The sequence below is a fragment of the Chiloscyllium punctatum genome, chromosome 21 (assembly GCF_047496795.1).
Source record: "Chiloscyllium punctatum isolate Juve2018m chromosome 21, sChiPun1.3, whole genome shotgun sequence".
Lineage (NCBI taxonomy): Eukaryota > Metazoa > Chordata > Chondrichthyes > Orectolobiformes > Hemiscylliidae > Chiloscyllium > Chiloscyllium punctatum.
Genome location: NC_092759.1, coordinates 64,770,537 through 64,792,477, shown reverse-complemented (window position 1 = coordinate 64,792,477; position 21,941 = coordinate 64,770,537). Strand labels below are relative to the sequence as shown.

The following is a 21,941-nucleotide window of genomic DNA, read 5'->3' as shown; positions in this document are numbered from 1 at the left end:
GAGTGATACGCATACACACACATACAGAGCGAGGAGAGGACACCCTCACACACTGCAAGGGGGGCACACACAAACAGCGAGACTGGGACACGCACACACACAGCGAGGTTGAGACGTGCTCTGAAAGCGAGAGGGGACACACACACACAAAGTGAGGGAGGGAGAGAGACATGCTGACATACGCACACACAGTGAAGGAGGGACACGCACGCGCACACAGTGAGGGAGGGTCATGCTCACACACAGTGAGAGAAGGGGACACACATGCAGACACACACACAAACACAGAACAATGGAGGGACACGTGCACACACAGTGATGTGTCTCCTCGGACGTGTAATCGTCCAGCTCTCACTCCAGTCTGCTCCCTCACAGGGTCACCGTCTCTGTGACTCCCAGGTACAACTAGGCCTCGATCCTCAGTGCTGATTTATATTCTCCCACGTTTGAGTCAGCCTCAAGCTCCTGCTCCAAGTTGCTCCCTCACACGGTCCCTCCCTCTGTGACTCGGTGCTGATTTCGAGCCTCCTGCTCTGCTTTTTATCCAAATCCAAGTCCCAGTCGGCCTTGACCCTCGCTGCTGATTTATATTCTCCCGCTTTGTGCTGCACTCGCTCAGGTTCTCTCCCCTTGTGACTCCGAGGTAATGGTAGGCATCAAGCCTCAGCTGAGATTTATAACATCCCATTCCACACTGCTCTCTTACAGGATCGCCGTTGTGCCTGGAAGACAGTGGGAAAGAGGAGGATGAGACAGAGCAGAGGGTGTTACAGTGATTGAGGGATGGAACAGGTTGTCTGGGGAGCTAGGCAGACCTGCAGTAACTAAAGAACGTTACTAGAAGATACAGCGAGAGTTGCAGACACTGAAGAAGGCAAAGGAAATAGAGAGATGGTGGCTTGTTCATGACGGAGCTTTGTAGAGTCTAAAGGGCTTCAAAGTTTGGGAGAAGATTTGTAGCTCGGGTGCTCGTTGTTGTGGTTCTGTTCGCCGAGCTGGGAATTTGTGTTGCAGACGTTTCGTCTCCTGTCTAGGTGACATCCTCAGTGCTTGGGAGCCTCCTGTGAAGCGCTTCTGTGATCTGTCCTCCGGCATTTATAGTGGCCTGTCTCTGCCGCTTCCGGTTGTCAGTTCGAGCTGTCCACTGTGGTGGCCAGTATATTGGGTCCAGGTCGATGTGTTTGTTGATAGAGTCTGTGGATGAGTGCCATGCCTCTAGGAATTCCCTGGCTGTTCTCTGTTTGGCTTGCCCTATAATGGTAGTGTTGTCCCAGTCGAACTCATGTTGCTTGTCGTCTGCGTATGTGGCTACTAAGGATAGCTGGTCGCGTCATTTCGTAGCTAGTTGGTGTTGATGTATACGGATCGTTAACTGTCTTCCTGTTTGTCCGATGTAGTGTTTTGTGCAGTCCTTGCATGGGATTTTGTACACTACATTGGTTTTGCTCATGTTGGGTATCGGGTCCTTCGTCCTGGTGAGTTGTTGTCTGAGAGTGGCCGTTGGTTTGTGTGCTGTTATGAGTCCTAGTGGTCGCAGAAGTCTGGCTGTCAGTTCAGAAATGTTCTTGATGTATGGTAGTTTGGCTAGTCCTTTGGGTCGTGGCATGTCTTCATTCGTTGTCTTTCCCTGAGGAATCTGTGGAGTTTGACCCCACCCCACAGCTCACCAATAGGATAAACAACACACTGAGAAACCTACAAAAAAAACGGACAGATAACCAGGTTTGACCTACAGAGAATGAAAACTGAAAGCATCAACACCCTCAGATTCTATGGACTACCCAAAGTGCACAAACCAGCCATCCCACTCAGACCCATAGTATCACTACCAGGGACACCATCACACAAACTGGCTAAAGAACTACAGCAGAAACTGAAACACCTGATCAGCGGGTCCAGACACTCTGTACAGTCAACACAGGAATTCTTGGACATCATCAGAAATATACACATAGACAAGGAAGAAACTATGGACTCATTCGATGTAACGGCACTGTTCACCTCCATCGACAAAAACCTAGCCAGAGAAACAATAGCCAACCTGCTGGACATACAGAACAGACAACAAGACGGGGAACCTATCAACAAAGACGGCATACTCAAACTACTGGACCTGTGCCTCACAACACACTTCACATTCAACAACCAAATATATGAACAAATCAACGGCACACCCATGGGCTCACCCATCTCTGGACTCATAGCAGAAGCGGTAATGCAAAGATTAGAATAAACAGTCTTCCCGCAAATTCAACCCAAACTCTGGGTCAGATATGGGGATGACACCTTTGTAATCATTAAAAACACAGAAATAGAGAACACACACCGGATCATCAATGCCACACTCACAGGAATCCGATTCACTAGAGAGAGGAAGAAAAGAACAACCAACTCCCATTCCTAGATGTGACGGTACAGAGAACACCGAACGGAGAATTCACCACAAAGGTTTACAGGAAAGCCACACACACAGACCAAGTCCTGAACTATGAAAGCAACCACCCCAACACACACAAAAGAAGTTGCATCAAGACACTGTTCAAAAGGGCCACAACACACTGCAGTACACCAGAACCGCAAAAAGAGGAAGAAGAACACCTCTACAATGTATTCGCCAAAAACGGATACCCCCGCAATTTCATTCGGGATTTGCTAGATGACTGTCCTCTGATATTGATGAGGGCAGTGCAGATGATGTGGTTTATATGGAGTTCATTGAGGTAATTGACAAGGTCCCACATGGGATGATCCCATGGGATCCAAGGCAAGTTGGCAAATTGGGTCCGCAATTGTTGGAGGGTTGGTTTTGTGATTGAAAGCCATTGTCCAGCGGGTGTACCACAGGGATCTGTGCAGGAACCATTGCTGGCTGTTACGTGCATTAATAACTTGGATATCAAAGCAGATGGAATCATTAGCAGGTTTGCAGATAACATGAAAGGTGAGGGTGTTGTCCACAGTGAGGGGGATGGACTCAGGCTGCAGTCTGATATCGATCAGATGATAAACTGAGCAGAGTAATGGCAGACAGAGTTTACTTCTGATCACTGTGAGGTAATGCACTGTGGGAAGTCTAATAAATGAATAATATACATCATGAATGGTCAGTCCTCCTGGAGAACTGAGGAATACAGGGACCTTGGTGGGTAAGTCCCTGGATGTCTGAAGGTGTCAGCACATGTTGACAGGGAGGGGAAGACACCTGAACTGGGAACAGGAGGGGGACCCACATCCTGGTGGGGAACATTGCTGGAGCTGCTCGAGAGGATTTAAACCCCAAAGAGTCGTAAGGCCAGAAAGAAAGTTGAGGCTGGTACAGATGTTCAAGAGAGCAATATAGGTAGACAAGGCAGGCAAGAACATAACAGACAATCAGGGAAAACTGGTGGATTAAACTGCAGTTATTTCAATGCAAAGTGCCAGACAGATAAGGTAGATGAACCCAGAGCATGGATGGGAACATGGGATTGGGATCCCATAGATATTACAGAAACACAGCTGAGGGAGCGACAGGAGCAGCAGCTCAATGTTCCGGAGACAGATACTACAGGAAGGATAGAACAGGAGGGAAAACAGGAGGAGAGCGGGTGGGTTTGATTGGGGGGGAAACATCCCAGCAGGACCGAGAGGGAGGAATCATGTAGGATCGCCCAGTTAAACGATATTAGTGGAACTGAGAAATAAAAATTGGTCATTAGTTTTCTACGGTCGGACTACAGCGATAGGCAAAGGGAGATGAAGGAGCAAATATGTCAGGAGATTTCAGACATCTCTTAGAATAATACGGTTGTAATGATAGGGGATCTTAACCGTTCCAAACCTGGACTGGGATTGCTACTAAGCTAAGCAGTTGGATGGAAGGAATTTGTTAAGTGTGTTCTGAAAACTCCCAGTCATTATATAAGTGGCCCAACTGGAGAATGGGGCTAAACCTGACCTCCCCTTGGGAAACAAGGTAGGGAACGGGACTGAGGTGTTAGTGGAGGAGCACTTTGGAAAGTTACCACAATTGTATTAGTTTGAAAATAGCGATGGAAAAGGACAGGCCTGGTCCACAATTTAAAGTTATTCAATGGAGCAAGATAGTATTAGACAGGAATTTTTAAAGTAGATCAGGGGAGGCTATTTGCAGATAAAGGGAAGTCTGGCAAGTAGGAATATTTTAAAACCGAGATAAAAGGAGCGTTCAGCGCCAGTGTGTTCCTGTTAGTGTGCAGCTCAATGCTGACTGAATTAGGAAATACTGGCTGAGTTTCGAGGCTGTGGTCAAGAAAAAAGGGGTCACATGTCAGATATAACTGGCTGACTCAAGGGAATCCCTTCAGGAGCATCAGGGCTGTAGAAATACACTTAGGATGGAAATCAGGAATGTAAAAAGGGGACACGAGATCGCTTTGGCAGAGAAAGTTAAGGAGAATCCAAAGAGACTCTACACGTGTATTAAGAGCAAAAGAAGAGCTCGGGACAAACCCGGTCTCCTTAATGATCAATGAAGGCAACGATGTGTGAAACTACAAGATCCAAAACAAATATTTCACTTTGGAACTTACTGTGGATAAAGACTGGGGGGCTCAGGCAACTAAACAGTGTTTGGCCTGACCACTATTGGAATACTGTGTGCAATTCTGGTCTCAATGCCATCGGAAGGATGTCGTGGAACCTGAAAGGGATCAGAAGAAATGACCAAAGATGTTGCCAGGGTTGGAGGGTTTGTGCTTCAGGGAAAAGCCTGAATAGGCTGGGGCTGTTTTCATTTGAACATGGGAGGCTGAGGAGTTAACCGATAAAAGGTGTTTAAAATCATGATGGGCATCGATAGGGTCAATAGACAAGGTCATTTCCCCAGGCGAGGGAAACTTTTCAAAGGGGTCTAAAGGATAATTGGTTCCCGCAGAGTGGATGGAATAAGCTGCCAGAGCAAATAGTGGAGGCTGATGAACACCAACTAGCCATGAAACGACACGACCAGCTATCCTTAGTAGCCACACACACAGATGACAAGCAACATGAATTCGACTGGGACAACACTACCATTTTCGGGCAAGCCAAACAGAGAACAGCCAGGGAATTCTTAGAGGCATGGCACTCATCCACAGACTCTATCAACAAACACATCGACCTGGATCCAATATACCGGCCACTAGAGCGGACAGCTGGAACTGACAACCGGAAGCGGCAGAGACAGGCCACTATAAATGCCGGAGGAAACGGCACAGAAACACTTCACAGGAGGCTCCCGAGCACTGAGGATGTCACCTAGACAGGGGACGAAACGTTTGCAAGACAAATTCCCAGCTCGGCGAACAGAACCACAACAATGATAGAAATACATTTAAAAGGCATGTGGATGGGTATATGAATAGCAAAGGTTTCGGGGGATATTGGCAAATTTGTGGCAAATGTGACTAGAAACGTCATGCAGGAGTTGTTTCTGTGCTGTACATCTCTATGACTCAATGTCTTGAAATGAGTCCACATGATAGAAAAGGAGGTTCTGGAGGTTTTAAAACACAAAGGTAGATAAATCCCCAGGACCTGATCAAATGGATCACAGGACTTTGTGGGAAGCTGGTGAAGAAATTGTAGGGCCCCTAGCAGAGATATTTGCACCATAGAGAGCTATGTGTGATAGGCTGGTAGACTGGAGGGTGGCATTGTGGACAGTGAAGAAGGTTTTCTGAGATTACAAAGGGATCCTGATGAAATGTGTGAGTGGCTGAAAAACTATAGATGGAGTTCAATCTGAATAAATGCGAGGTAAAGCATTTGGTACAACAAACACGGGCAGGGCTTATACAATTAATGGTAGGACCTTCGGTAGTGTTGTAGAACAGAGGGACCCCGGGGTTCAGAAACATAATTCTTTGAAGTTTGTAACATGGAGAGACATAGTTTAAAAAAAGGTGTTTGCCTCACTTGCTTTCACTGCTCAGTCCTTTGGATATAGGAGTTGGGAAGCCATATAGAGATTATACAGGCCATTGGTGAGTCCTCTTCTGGAATACTGTGTCCAGTTCTGGTCGCCCAGTTATAGGAAGGATATTATTAAGTTGGAGAGGGTTGGGAGGAGATTTACCGGGATGTGGCTGGGTACGAAAGGCTTCAGTATAAAGAAAGGCTGAATAGGTTGGTATTTTTCACTGAAACCTGAATGTTGACAGATGACCTCATAGAAGTTTATAAAATCATGAGGGGGATAGATAGAGTTAATGGGAGCTGTCTTTTCCCATGGACAGGGGAGTTTCAAGACAAGGCACTACATTTTTAAGTTTAGAGGAGAGACATATAAAAAAAGACACGAGAGGCACATTGTTACACAGAGGGTGGGTTGCGTGTGAAATGAACTTCCCAAGGAAGGGGTGAACATGGGGACAATTACAATGTTTAAAAGACATTTGGATTAGTACAGGAATAGGAAAGGTTTGAAGGGATATGATCCAGGAGCAGGCAGGTGCGATGAGATCCGTTTTAGAGTATGGTTAGGTTTAACCAAACACTGTGGTCGGAATCTCTGACTATGATTATAATGTTGTGTCATTAATTAAGAAAGGCTGCAAGAGAAAGCCAGGGAACTACAGACTGATGAGCGAGACATCAGGGCGGGTCAGTTGTTGGAGGTCATTCTGATAGCTCGGCCTTACATGCATTTGGAAAGATAAGGCCTGATTACGGACAGCCAGCATGGCTTTGTGCGTGGGAAAACATGTCTCACAAACTTGACTGGAGTTTGCTCAAGATGTGACCAAAAAGATAGACGAAGGCAGAGCAACAGAGGTTGTTTCTGGCTTCCGCAAACCCTTGATCAGGGTGTAGCATGATACATTGGTTAGTAAGGGATAGATCACAAGGAGAGCTAGCCAACTGGATACAAAATGGGATGACAGTGGGAGACAGAGGGTGGTGGGAGAGGGTTGTTGTTCAGACTGGGGCCTCTGACCAGCAGTGTGCTGGAAGGATTGGTGCTGGGACCACTGTTGTGCACCATTTACATTAACAATCTGAGTGAAAATATAGGAGTCCCTGTTAGTATGTTTGTGGAAACCAAGATTAGTGGAAGAGTGGGCAGGGAATATAGTTATTGAAGGGGATGGTAATCAACTGGGCCAGTGGGCCAAGGAATGAAAGATGGAGTTTAATTAAGTTGTTGGATTTAGTTCAGACAAACCAGGGAGGACTAACACAGTTAATGGTTGGGCCCTGGACAGTGTTGTAGAAAAGGGAGAGACCAAGGGGTGCAGTTACATTGTTCCTTGGACTGGCATCACAGGGTGACAGGGTGTTGAAAGTGGCAATTGGCACACTTGTCTTCATTGGTCAGAGCATTGAGTACATGAGTTGGAGATATTGGTAACATTGTTGTCAATATTTCTCCTGGGCAGAGGAGGCCATGGGGTGACCTTATACAAGTTTATGAAACTATGTAGGGCCTAAGTAAGGTGAATTGCCAAGGGTAAGTGAGTCCATAGCAGGAGGCATAAACGTGAGGTGAGAGAGCAAGGATTTAAAGAGGGAGCTGAGGGGCAACATTTTGCACAGAGGATGGTGCAAAGACAGAATGGACTGCCAGAGGAAATGGGAAAAACAAGTACAATTACAACATGGAAAATACACTTGGGCAGGTACATGGAGAGGAGAAGGTTTGAAGGGATATGAGACAAACACAGGCAATTCCGACTCATTCCATTCAGGATACCTCGGCCGAAGAGTCATGCCACACAGAAACAGACCCTATGTCTCCAGTTATTGGAGGAGGAGACTATCGAGACAAGGCACGTTGTAGAGACTGAAGCAAGCCACAGAGATACGGATGGTCATCTGGACTGGAGGTTTCAAATATGTGAAATAATTGGTGAGAGGGGAGGAGGTGACAGAGACAGGAACTGTTATAGGAGTTAGAATGATTGAAGACACTGGTCCTCAATACAAACCATACATACAGTGCTGGAGAGGGAATAGGGAACAGAATGATCCCAGGCAGCATTACCACCCTCTCGTGGGAGGACTGCTTTCCCCTCAGTTGTTCTGATGCTCCCTAAGAAAGCACAGGCCTGGACTGATAACTGGGGAGTCCTGATGCTGTCTCATTACAACAAAACTTGCAGCAGGCGTGGTGATTGAGCCTGGGTTGTGTCTGTACTGTGCTACCCCTCCAGCACTTTCCCTATGTCATGTCTTGTTAGCTGATGTTTGGGTCCCCCTTATTACTTTCTGCTCTGTGCACTGGAATGATCTTACCTGGCAACAGGATTTATTGAAGACTCCTGACCTCCCTGACTTTGTCTTTCTGGCTGACCAACCATCGTCCCAACCAACAGTTGGCAAGTCTATTGAGTCAGGAACTCCATGAGTACCTGTAGAGGACACAGAAATAGGCAGAATGGGAAATTAGACTCATGCTTTGAGGGTTACACATATAGAATGGCACAGAGCCCACAGAGATCTGGAAAATCCCAGTCTCCATTCCTGACCTGTGCTGCCTCATCTCTCTGGAGTCGAGAATTCTGTTGACTCATGATCTGGAGTAGCTTCAAGAGTGAGAGACGCTGACAGAGGCAGCAATTAGACCCACACAGTGAGGGATACCACATGGAGAGGTACCGAGTCACATCACCAGAGTGCTGGGTCAAACAATTGTGCAGGAAGAAAGGGTTTTGATTCATGTTGCACTGGGATATACAAACTGTGAGCAGGCGAAGTGATGGCCAAGTGGCATTATTGTGTGACAATTTATCCAGAAACTCAGCAAGTGTTCTCTGGACACAGGTTCAAATCCCACCATTGCAAATGATTGAGTGTGAAGTAAATGCTTCAAAAACGATGTAATTAAAACCTGTAAGTGAGTATTAAACAATTGCTGATGTTAAGAAAAATCCACCGAGTGTATTCCTGTCTTTAGTGAAGTAATCTAAGATGGGACTGGGATATCACAGGTATTACAGAAACAACAGCTGAGGGAGGGACAGGACAGGCAGCTCAATGTTCCAGGGGACAGATGCTGCAGGAAGGACAGAAGGGGAGCTGAGAGAGGAGGAGAGCTGCTGGTTCTGACTGGGTGAAACATCCCAGCAGGACTGAGAGAGGATATTCCTGCAGGATCGCCCAGTGAAGCTGTGTTCGTGGGATTAATCAATAACAATGGGGCTTCCCTTTCCTCTGATTGTTCTACAGACCCCGAGAGCCCCACCCTCCTGCACCTTGACCTTCTCAAGATGGCGGCCATTAGCGCTCACTCTTCCCTCAAACAAATGGCGGCCGTGACTCTGGGCCACTTCCCTGATCAGAGACCGCCGCCTCCTTACCCGGGCCTGGAGGGTCTTTTTCGAGTTATTTTTAACCTCTATCCGGGACTTGTGAATTCTCTCCGCTCCGTTCTCCCAGCGAGGCTCCCACACACTGGCTCTGAGCGCCGCTCTCTGAAGCCGATCGCAGCCGCTGCCGGAGAAAGCAGCTCCATGTCTATCTTTCTCAGTGACCTGATCAATGTGACACTGCGCATGCTCTGTATGGAAACCAAACTGCGCGTGCGTCTGAGATTGCCAGTGAGTTTATAGAGAATATTCATAACTTCACAGGATCATGGGTGAAATATTAGTCATTAACAAATGCTCTGTCGAGTTGAAATCATTGAGTGGTTTGTATGCAAATAGATTGTTCGATTTAATTTAACCATACTAGCCAGATATGTAAATTACCAATTGTTCTGGGAGTTTCAAAATAAGTTTCTTACTCGACTTGTGTAAACCGACCTGTGAATTATTCCCAGCTCGTCCCCCTACACTATTGCAAAATCACCCATGTGTTTATCTCAGGATTGTTTAAATCTCCCTCATGTACGTTATCAGATTCACATCTCAACTATTTCTTAAAAATCTCACATTGATTCATGGGAGAGGTTTAATGCTCCACTATGTAGTGAGGATGATCAATCCTGAAGCGTTCACTCTCCGAGAATGCTTTGGCCCCGCTCCTCACTCACTATGGTTGGCGGACCGGCCGCTGCTCGGTCCTCCTGTTCCGCCCCTTCCTCCCAATTGCAGAGTTGATTCAGGACTGACTCAGCAGGCTAAGGGACAAGGGAAGTTAGAGTCGATGTCTTGTGATGTGGTGAAAATATCTCGAATCTTGGATCGAGAGGCCTGAGTTCATTTCACAGCTTGTGCAGGTGAGTGCAACAGCAACAGCAACAACAGCAACAGCAACAACAACAACAACAACAACAACAACAACTTTATTAAGAAAAAAACAAAGGAAGGCAGGAACAGAGTAAAAACAATAGAACATGCAAACAATGTGGTGGGGCTCTCAATGCTCTGGTGATTTTAGTCTTTACCATGTGTTTCAGGGCCCCAGTGCATCCCAGTACAGACTGTGCCACTCCTCTTTGTGCACAGCCAGATACCATGACTGTGGGGCAAAGTGATGTGGTGGGGTACAGATTCTGGATTAGTGGTGCTGGAAGAGCACAGCAGTTCAGGCACCATCCGAGGAGCAGTAAAATCGATGTTTCGGGCACAAGCCCTTCATCAGAAATAAAGGCAGAGAGCGTGAAGTGTGGAGAGATAAGCTAGAGGACGGTGGGGTTGGGGAGAACGTAGCATAGAGTACAATAGGTGAGTGGGGGAGGAGATGAAGGTGATAGGTCAGGAGCAGTTGGAGGATGGAGTGGATAGGTGGAAAAGAAGATAGGCAGGTAGGACAAGTCAGAACAAGTCACTGGGACAGTGCTGAGCTGGAAGTTTGGAACTGGGATCAGGTGGGGGAAGGGGAAATGAGGAAACTGTTGAAGTGTTGCGAGGCGGAAGATGAGGTGTTCTTCCATCAGGCGTCTGGTGGTGAGGGAGCGGTGGTGAAGGAGGCCAGGACCTCCATGTCCTCGGCAGAGTGGGAGGGAGAGTTGAAATGTTGGGCCACAGGGCAGTGGGGTTGATTGGTGTAGGTGTCCCGGAGATGTTCCCTAAAGTGCTCTGCTCGGAGGTGTCCAGTCTCCCCAATGTAGGGGAGATCGCATCGGGAGCAACGGATACAATAAATTATATTACTGGATGTGCAGGTAAAACTTTGATGGAATTGGAAGGCTCCTTGAGGGCCTTGGATAGAGGTGAGGGGGGTAGTGTGGGCGCAGGTTTTGCAACTCCTCCAGTGGCAGGGGAAGGTGCCAGGTTGGGAGGGTGGGTAGTGGGGGGCGTGGACCTGACCAGGTAGTCATGGAGGGAATGGTCTTTGCAGAAGTCAGAAAGGGGTGGGGAGGGAAATATATCCCTGGTGGTGGAGTCTGTTTGGAGGTGGCAGAAATGTCGGTGGATGATTTGGTTTATGCGAAGGTTAGTGGGGTGGAAGGTGAGCACCAGGGGCGTTCTGTCCTTGTTACGTTTGGAGGTGCGGGTTGTGGACGAGATGCATTGGAGGGCATCTTTAACCACGTGGGAAGGGAAATTGCGGTCTCTAAAGAAGGAGGCCACCTGGTGTGTTCTGTGGTGGAACTGATCCTCCTGGGAGCAGATACCGTGGAGGCGGATCAATTGGGAATACGGGATGGCATTTTTGCAATAGGTAGGGTGGGAAGAGGTGTAATCTAGGTAGCTGTGGGAGTCGGTGGGTTTGTAAAAAAAAAATCAGTGTCAAGTCAATCGTCATTAATGGAAATGGAGAGGTCCAGGAAGGGGAGGGTGGTGTCAGAGATGGTCCAGGTAAATTTAAGGTCGGGGTGGAATGTGTTGGTGAAGTTGATGAATTACTCAACCTCCTCGCGGGAGCACGAGGTGGCACCAATGCGGTCAACAATGTAGCGGAGGAAGAGGTGGGGAGTGGTGCCAGTGTAATTACAGAAGATCAACTGTTCTACGTAGCCAGCAAAGAGACAGGCATAGCTGGGGACAATACGTGTTCCCATGGCTACCCCTTTGGTCTGGAGGAAGTGAGAGGATTCAAAGGAGAAATTGTTAAGGATGAGGACCAGTTCGGCCAAACGAATGAGAGTGTCGGTGTAAGGGTACTGTTGGGGACGTCGGGAGAGTAAAAAATGGAGGGCTTGGAGACCCTGGTCATGGCGGATGGAGGTGTAGAGGGATTGAATATCCATGGTGAAGATGAGGCGTTAGGGGCTGGGGGCACTGAAGTCTTGGAGGAGGTGGACGGCATGGGAGGTGTCTTGAATGTATGTGGGGAGTTCCTGGACTGGGGGGATAGGACAGTGTCATGGTAGGTAGAGATGAGTTCAGTGGGGCAGGAGCATGTTGAGACAATGGGTCGGCTAGGGTGGTGAGGCTTGTGGACCTTGGGAAGGAGGTGGAACCGGGCAGTGCGGGGTTCCCGGACTGTGAGATTGGAAGCTGTGGGTGGGAGATCTCCTGAGGTGATGAGGTTCTGTATGGTCTGGGAGATGATGGTTTGGTGATGGGGGGGTGGGGTCATGGTCGAGGGGGCAGGATGAAGAGGTGTCCTCGAGTTGGCGTTTGGCTTCAGCAGTGTAAAGGTTAGTGTGCCAGACTACCACTGCGCCCCCTTTATCTGCTGGCTTGATGGTGAGGTTGGGATTGGAGCAGAGGGATTGGAGGGCTGCGCGTTGTGCGGGTGAGAGGTTGGAGTTGGGGAGGGGGGTAGACCGTTTGAGGTGGTTAATGTCCCGGCGGCAGTTGGACATGAAGAGGTCGAGGGCAGGTAATAGGCCAGCGCGGGGTGTCCAGGTGGATGCAGTGTGTTGGAGGTGGGCAAAGGGGTCCTCGGAAGGTGGGCAGGAGTCCTGATTGTGAAAGTAAGCTCGGAGACGGAGGCAACGGAAGAATTGTTCGACGTCACGGTGTGGATTAAATTCATTGATGTGTGGACGGAGGGGGATGAAGGTGAGGCCTTTGCTGAGATCTGATCGTTCATCCTCAGTGAGGGGAAGGTCTGGAGGGATGGTGAAAACTCGGCAGGGCTGGGAGCTGGTGTGGGTGTGGAGCTGGGAGTGGGGGCAATGGAGGTGGAGTCATGAGCAGGGTTCCACCCCCATTCCCCCCACGCTGACGTCATCATCCTAGGAAAAATACCTCCATTGTCTACCTTTCTAATCCTCTGAGCGTCTTGTATATCTCTATCAAATCCCCTCTAGCCTTATTCTTTCCAATGAGAAGAGTTTCAAGTCTCTCAGCCTTTCCTCACAAGACCTTCTCTCCAGACCAGGCAATGTTCTGGTAAATCTCCTCTGCACCTTTTCCAATGTTTCCAGATCCTTCCGGAAATATGGGCACCAGAACTGAACACAATATTCCAAGTGTAGCTGCACCAGCATTTTGTATAGTTGCAGTATGGTATTTCAACTTCGGAACTCAATCCCTCCACAAATGAAACCTAACACACCGTTTGCCTTCTTAACAGCACTATCAACCTGGGTGGCAACTTTCAGGGATCTATGTACATGGACTCAAAGATCCCTCTGCACACCACACTACCAAGATTTTTTCCATTGACCCAGTATTCAGCCTTCCTGTTATTCTTCTCAAAGTGCATCACCTCACATTTAGTTGCATTGAACTCTATTTGCCACCTCTCAGCCCAATTCTGCAGTTTATCCAAATCCCCTTGCAACCTGTAACATTCTTCCACACTGTCCACTACTACACTGACTTTAGTGTCGTCTGCAAATTTCCTAATCCATTCACCTATACCTGCAGTGGTCCCAATACAGATCCTGGTGGCATATGACTAGTAACTGGACTCATCACGTTCGCCTCATACGTGAAAGGTCCCCAGGTTGAAACTGGGCAGAAACTGCTTTGTTCTTCAACCGCAGCCTTTTACATGGACAAGAACGGTACTTTCTTGCTTGCTGTCCCATCTGCAAACCTGCCTTCGAATTTGCTTGAATAAATCTGCTCTCGTAGTGAGACTTGTTTCTATGCCTCTGCATTTTCTCCAACAGCCTACCATGTGGAACCTTGTCAAAGGCTTTACGTTAGTCCATGTATACCACATCAAATGCCCTACCCTCAACTACAAGCTTGGTGACCTTCTCAAAAAACTCAGAGGTTTGTGAGACATGACCTGCCCTTGACAAAACCAAGTTGACTATCTGAAATCATATTGATGTTTGCCAGATGATTTTTAGATCTTATCTCTTATAATCCTTTCCTAAACCTTTCCTACAACAGAAGTAAGGCTCACTGGTCTATAATTACCTGGATCATCTCTACTGCCCTTCTTGAACAAGGACACAACATTTGCAATCTTCCAGTGCTCTGGTAGCAAATCTGCAGACAATGACAACTCAAATATCCAAGCCAAAGGCTATGCTACCTTTGCCCTAGCTTCCCAGAGAATCCTCGGATAAATCCCATCCAGCCCAGGGTTCTTGTCTATTTTCACTCCTTCCAGCATTGATAACACCTGTTCATAACTAACCTTGATAATTTCTAGTCTAATATCTCATACTTCATTCTCCTCCTCTACAATATTCTCCTTTTCCTGAGTGAAAACTGATGAGAAATGTTCATTTAGCATCTCTCCAATCTCCACAGGGTCAACACTCATCTTCCCATTCTGTCTGTGATTGGCCCTATTCCTACCTTAATCATCTTTTTATTCCTCACATACCTATAGAAAGCTTCAGGGTTCTCCTTTATTCTATGTGTTAAAGACTGGTCATGTCCTCTCTTTGCTCTTTTTAACTCTCTCTTTAAATCCTCCTTAGCTGATCTGTAATTCTCCATCTCCTCATCTGAACCATCTTGCCTCATCAACACCTAAGCCTCCTTCTTCTTCGTAACAAGAGATGCAGTTTCTGCAGTAAACCAAGGTTCCCTTACCTTATCACTTCCTCCTACCAGACAGGGACATACCTATCAAGGATACGCAATATCTGTTCCTTAAACCAGCTCCACATTTCCATTGTCTGAATCCCCTGCATTTTGCTACCCCATTCTGTGCATCTAATTCTTGCCTAATAGCATTATAATTGCCCTTGCCCCCTCAATAACTCTTGAACTGTGGCATGTACTTATTCCTTTCCATCACTAAACTAAACTTAACTGAATTATACTGGATTAGTGGTGCTGGAAGAGCACAGCAGTTCAGGCAGCATCCAACGAGCAGCGAAATCGACGTTTCGGGCAAAAGCCCTTCATCAGGAATAAAGGCAGTGAGCCTGAAGCATGGAGAGATAAGCTAGAGGATGGTGGGGGTGGGGAGAGAGTAGCATAGAGTACAATGGGTGAGTGGGGGAGGAGATGAAGGTGATAGGTCAAGGAGGAGAGGGTGGAGTGGATAGGTGGAAAAGAAGATAGGCAGGTCGGACAAGTCAAGGAGACAGTAACTGAGCTGGAAGTTTGAAACTAGGATGAGGTGGGGGTAGGGGAAATGAGGAAGCTGTTGAAGTCCACATTGATGCCCTGGGGTTGAAGTGTTCCGAGGCGGAAGATGAGGCGTTCTTCCTCCAGGCGTCTGGTGGTGAGGGAGCGGCGGTGAAGGAGGCCCAGGACCTCCATGTCCTCCGCAGAGTGGGAGGGGGAGTTGAAATGTTGGGCTACGGGGCGGTTTGGTTGATTGGTGCGCGTGTCTCGGAGATGTTCCCTAAAGCGCTCTGCTAGGAGGTGCCCAGTCTCCCCAATGTAGAGGAGACCACATCTGGAGCAACGGATACAATAAATGATATTGGTGGATGTGCAGGTGAAACTTTGGATGTGGAAGGCTCCTTTAGGGCCTTGGATAGAGGTGAGGGAGGAGGTTTGGGCACAGGTTTTACAGTTCCTGCGGTGGCAGGGGAAAGTGCCAGAATGGGAGGGTGAGTCATAGGGGGGTGTGGACCTGACCAGGTAGTCACGGAGGGAACGGTCTTTGCGGAAGGCGTAAAGGGGTGGGGAGGGAAATATATCCCTGGTGGTGGGGTCTTTTTGGAGGTGGCGGAAATGTCGGTGGATGATTTGGTTGATGCGAAGGTTTGTAGGGTGGAAGGTGAGCACCAGGGGCGTTCTGTCCTTGTTACGGTTGGAGGGGTGGGGTCTGAGGGCGGAGGTGCGGGATGTGGACGAGATGCGTTGGAGGGCATCTTTAACCACGTGGGAAGGGAAATTGCGGTCTCTAAAGAAGGAGGCCATCTGGTGTGTCCTATGGTGGAACTGGTCCTCCTGGGAGCAGATACGGTGGAGGCGGAGAAATTGGGAATACGGGATGGCATTTTTGCAAGAGATAGGGTGGGAAGAGGTGTAATCCAGGTAGCTGTGGGAGTCAGTGGGATTGTAAAAAATGTCAGTGTCAAGTCGGTCGTCACTAATGGAGGTGGAGAGGTCCAGGAAGGGGAGCAAGGTGTCAGAGATAGTCCAGGTAAATTTAAGGTCAGGGTGGAATGTGTTGGTAAAGTTGATGAATTGCTCAACCTCCTCGCGGGAGCACGAGGTGGTGCCAATGCAGTCATCAATGTAGCGGAGGAAGAGGTGGGGAGTGGTGCCGGTGTAATTACGGAAGATCAACTGTTCGACATAGCCAACAAAGAGACAGGCATAGCTGGGGCCCATACATGTGCCCATGGCTACGCCTTTGGTCTGGAGGAAGTGGGAGGATTCAAAGGAGAAATTGTTAAGGGTGAGGACCAGTTCGGCCAAACGAATGAGAGTGTCAGTGGAAGGGTACTGTTGGGGACGTCTGGAGAGGAAAAAAACGGAGGGCTTGGAGGCCCTGGTCATGGCGAATGGAGGTGTAGAGGGATTGGATATCCATGGTGAAGATAAGGTGTTGGGGGCCGGGGAAACGGAAGTCTTGGAGGAGGTGGAGGGCGTGGGTGGTGTCTCGAACGTATGTGGGGAGTTCCTGGACTAGGGGGGATAGGACAGTGTCAAGATAGGTAGAGATGAGTTCAGTGGGGCAGGAGCATGCTGAGACAATGGGTCGGCCAGGGTGGTCAGGCTTGTGGATCTTGAGAAGGAGGTAGAACCGGGCAGTGTGGGGTTCCCGGACTATGAGGTTGGAAGCTGTGGGTGGGAGATCTCCTGAGGTGATGAGGTTCTGTATGGTCTGGGAGATGATGGTTTGGTGATGGGGGGTGGGGTCATGGTCGAGGGAGCAGTAGGAAGAGGTGTCCTCGAGTTGGCGTTTGGCTTCAGCGGTGTAGAGGTCAGATTTTAACTGAATTATGGTCACTCTCTCCAAAGTGCTCACATACAACTAAATCAAACACCTAGTCTGGTTCATTACCAAGGACCGGATCCAATGTGGCCTCCCCTCTTGTTGCCCTTCAACATACTGTGTTAGGAAACCCTCCTGTACATATTAGATAAAACTGATCCATCCGACGTCTTCAAGTTATAGCATTTCCAGTCAATTTTGGGGAAGTTAAAGTCCCCCATAATGACCACCCTGTTACTTTCACTCCTATCCAGAATAATTTTGCTAATCCTCTCTTCCATCTCCCTGGAACTCTGCGGAGGCCTATTTTTAAAAAAAAGTCCAAGTAGTGTGACCTCTCCTCTTCTGTTTCTAACCTCAGCCCACACTACCTCAGGAGACTAGTCCTCATCAAAAGTTCTCTCAGCCACCGTTATACATTCCTCAACTAACGTGACATGCATGGACCCATTGCAGAGCTTCAAACTCCATGAGGCAGCCATACTCTATGACAGACAGACTCAGTCTGGAACCTCCTCTATCCTTAAGACCTTATGCACTGCCTGTGCTCCTCCATTTCCCCTTTGCACGTTCCCTTTCCAACCCACCCCACCTGCATCACTCCACGAATGGTGCTGTCAAGGGCAGAAGTCTGTGGAATACCCTCCCTAACCTTCTATATCCTCCCTTAAGATATATTTTGAAATCATTCTTTTTAATCAATGTTTTGATCATCCATTAAGCACCTTAGGAGATTTGCCATTGTAAAAGATTCCATACAATACAAGTAGTTGTTGTTATTGTTGTACATTAGGAGAAACAGGAATGATGCATTCAAAATTCTAACAAGAAAGTCACTGACAGGTGTAGTGTGCAGGCCACCAAATAATAACATTACATTGGGATGGGAAAATAAACAAAGAAATAACTATTGCCTGTAAAAATGCTACAGCTATTATCATGGGTGATTTTAATCTACATGTAGATTGATTGAACCAGCTCAGTCAGAGTAGCCTTGAGTTTATTAAGTGTATCCATGATAGTTTTCTTGAACAGTATGAAATGGAACTGACAAGGGAGCAATCTATCCAGCATCTGGCCCTGTGCAATGAGACAGGAATAATTAATGACCTCAGAATTAGGAATCCTCTTGAAAGAAGTGATCACTGTATGGTTGAATTTAGAATACATATGGAGAGTGTGAAGATAAAATCTAATACCTGGGTCCTGTGCTTCAACACAGGGAACTACAATAGAATAAGGGAGAACCTGGATAAAGTAGACTGGAAACAAAAATTTTATGGTGGGACAGTTGATGAGCAGTGGAAGATTTTCAAAGGCACTTTACGAACAGTATTTACGAACGAAAGGGACCGTATTGTTGAAGAGGAGAGTGTGAAACGGACTGGTAAGCTAGAAGAGATACTTGTTAGGAAAGAAGATGCGTTGGACATTTTGAACAATTTGAGGATAGACAAGTCCCCCGGGCCTGATGGGATATATCCTAGGATTATGTGGGAAGCAAGAGAGGAAATTGCTGTACCGTTGGCAATGATCTTCTCGTCTTCACTGTCAACGGGGGTGGTACCAGGGGTCTGGAGAGTAGCGAATGTTGTGCCCCTGTTCAAAAAAGGGAATAGGGATAACCCCGGGAATTACGGGGCAGTTAGTCTTACTTCTGTGGTAGGCAAAGTAATGGAAAGGGTACTGAGGGATAGGATTTGAGTATCTGGAAAGACACTGCTTGATTAGGGACAGCTAGCACGGATTTGTGAAGGGTAGGTCTTGCCTTACAAGTCTTATTGAATTCTTCGAGGAGGTGACCAAGCATGTGGATGAGGGTAGAGCAGTGGATGTAGTGTACATGGATTTTAGTAAGGCATTTGATAAGGTTCCCCATGGTAGGCTTATGCAGAAAGTCAGGAGGCATGGGATAGAGGGAAATTTGGCCAATTGGATAGAAAACTGGCTAACCAGTTGAAGTCAGAGAGTGGTGGTAGATGGTAAATATTCAGCATGGAGCCCAGTTACAAGTGGAGTTCCGCAGGGATCAGTTCTGGGTCCTCTACTGTTTGTAATTTTTATTAATGACTTGGATGAGGGAGTCGAAGTGTGGGTCAGTAAATTTGCAGATGATACAAAGATAGGTGGAGTTGTGGACAGTGAGGAGGGAATTTGTCGTTTGCAAAGGGACTTAGATATGATGCAGAGCTGGGCTGAGGAGTGGCAGATGGAGTTCAACCCTGCCAAGTGTGAGGTTGTCCATTTTGGAAGAACAAATAAGAATGCAGAATACAGGGTTAATGGTAGGGTTCTTAGTCAGGTGGAGGAGCAGAGGGATCTTGGGGTCTATGTACATAGATCTTTGAAGGTTGCCACTCAGGTGGATAGAGCTTGTAAGAAGGCCTATGGTGTATTATCGTTCATTAGCAGAGGGATTGAATTCAAGAGTCGTGAAGTGATGTTGCAGCTGTACAGGACTTTGGTTAGGCCACATTTGGAGTACTGTGTGCCTCACTTTAGGAAAGATGTGGAAGCTTTGTAGAGGGTGCAGAGAAAATTTACCAGGATGTTGCCTGGAATGGAGAATAGGTCGTACGAGGATAGGTTGAGTGTTCTCGGCCTTTTCTCATTGGAATGGCAAAGGATGAGGGGTGACTTGATAGAGGATTATAAGATAATCAGAGGAATAGATAGAGTAGACAGTCAGAAACTTTTTCCCCGGGTACAACAGAGTGTTACAAGGGGACATAAATTTAAGGTGAAGGGTGGAAGGTATAGGGGAGATGTCAGGGGTGGGTTCTTTACCCAGAGAGTGGTGGGGGCATGGAATGCGCTGCCTGTGGGAGTGGTAGAGTCAGAATCATTGGCGACCTTTAAGCGGCATTTGGATAGGTACATGGATGGGTGCTTAATCTAGGATAGAAGTTCGGCACAACATCGTGGGCCAAAGGGCCTGTTCTGTGCTGTATTGTTCTATTGTTCTATCTATTGTAAGTGCTCAACAATGGCATATTCCAGTGAAAAGGAAGAACTCTAAGAAAAGGCATACTCTGCGATGGGTATCTAAGGAAAGCGATCAAATTGAAAGAGAAGGCATGCAAAGTGGCCAAAAACAGCCTGAAACTAGAACTGGGAAAACTTTAAATGTCAACAGAAAGCCACAGAAGAGCAAAAAAGAAACGTAAGTTAGAACATGAGAAAAATAAACTAGCACAGACTATAAAGACAGATAGCAAAATTTTATATTGAATGAGAAAAGAGTTGCTAAAGTAAATGTTGGTCCTTTGGAAAATGAGAAGGAACATTTCATTATGGGATATCACAGTGGAGAAAACCAATATCTTGCCAATGATTAGCAAAGAGACAAAGATAGGTAAGGATTTGGAAACCATCATTATTACGGAACAGCTAGTGTTGGAGTTAATTGAGCTAATGACAGAAAAGTCTTCAGACCCTGATGGAATGCATCCCAGGGTACTAAAGCAGATGCCAGGAGAAATAGCAAATACACTGGCAGTAATTTTCCAAAATTCACTGGACTCTGTGGCAGTCCCAGCAGATTGGAAAACAACAAAAGTGATGCCACGTTTTTAAAAAGGAGGTGGGCAAAAGGTGGGGAATTATACACAAGTTAGCTTATTCTCTGTAGTGGGAAAGATGCTTGGGTCTATTATCAAGGAAGAAATAGCAAGGAATCTTAATAGAAATTGTCCCATTGGACAGACAAAGCATGGGTTCATGTAGGGCAGGTCTTGCTTCACAAATCTTTTGGAATTCTATGAAGACATTTCGAGTAAGGTGGACAACGGGGACCCAGTGGATGGGTGTACCCGGATTTCCAAAAGGCCTTCAACAAGGTGCTGTGCAAGAGGCTGTTGCATAATATAAAGGTGCATGGCATTAGGAGTAGAGTATTAGCATGGATAGAAGATTGGTTAATGAACAGGAGCCAAAGTGTGGGGATAAATGAGTACTATTCTGGCTGGCAATCAGTGACTAACAGTGTGCCTCAGGGATCAGTGTTGGGACTGCGATTATTTAGAATTGATACAGATGATTTGGAGTTGGCGACCACATGTAGGGTGTCAAAGTTTGCATATGACACTAAGATGAGTAGCAGAACAAAGTGTGCAGAGGACTGTGAAACTTTGCAGAGGAATATAACTACATTGAGTGAGTGGGCAATGGTCTGGCATTTGGAATATAATGTTCATAAATGTAAAGTCCTACTGTTTGGTTGGAGTAACATTAAAAAAGAGATTATTACTTGAATTTTAAAAAGTTGCAGCATTTGCTATGCAGGGGCACCTGAGTAACCTTCTGTATGAAGGTTGGTCACCAGGTACAACAATCAACTCAGAAAGCAAATGGAATTTTGGCCTTCATTGCTGAAGGGATTGTGCTTAAAAGCAGAGGTTATGTTCCAGCTGTATTGGGTGCTGGTGAGGCCACACCTGGAGTACTCCATGTAGTTTTTATCTCCTTAGTTGAGAAAAGATATACTGGCACTAGAGGGGGTGTAGAGGAGGTTAAATAGGTTGATTCCAGAGTTGAGGGGTTTGGCTTAACAGAGACTGAGTATATTGGGATTATATTCATTGGAATTCAGAAGAATGGAAACATATAAAATAATGAATGGAATGGATAAAATAGGAGTAGAGAGGATGTTTCCACTGGCAGGTGAATCTAAGACAAGACGGCATCACCTCAAGATTAGAGGCAGCAAATTTAGGACTGAAATGAGAAGGAACTTCTTAACCTCAAAGGAATTCATTGCCCAGGGAAGTTGTTGATGCTAGTTCAGTAAATGTTTTTAAAGCGAAGGTAGCTTTCTTAACAAAGAAATAATTAATTAAGGAATATGG

At 46.9% G+C, this 21,941-nt stretch overlaps 2 long non-coding RNA genes across 9 annotated transcripts in view; one reads left to right on the top strand and one right to left on the bottom strand.

The window, feature by feature from the left end:
• LOC140492677 (uncharacterized) overlaps positions 1–9,467 on the bottom strand; it is a 104,886-nt gene extending 95,419 nt beyond the window's left edge. Inside the window, exons 1-3 of one of the 3 annotated variants that reach the window (XR_011963622.1) lie at positions 9,300–9,467; positions 8,236–8,351; positions 315–722 (exon numbers count right to left, since the gene is read on the bottom strand). This is a non-coding gene — a long non-coding RNA (uncharacterized lncRNA). Of the gene's footprint in view, positions 1–314; positions 1,149–8,235; positions 8,352–9,299 lie in introns of those variants that run through there. The other 2 variants (XR_011963620.1, XR_011963621.1) reach the window with 2 other exon arrangements.
• A 589-nt stretch (positions 9,468–10,056) lies between these two features.
• LOC140492676 (uncharacterized) overlaps positions 10,057–21,941 on the top strand; it is a 58,693-nt gene continuing 46,808 nt past the window's right edge. For all 6 annotated transcript variants that reach the window (XR_011963617.1, XR_011963619.1, XR_011963613.1 and 3 more), the window contains exon 1: positions 10,057–10,162. This is a non-coding gene — a long non-coding RNA (uncharacterized lncRNA). The remainder of the gene's footprint in view (positions 10,163–21,941) is intronic.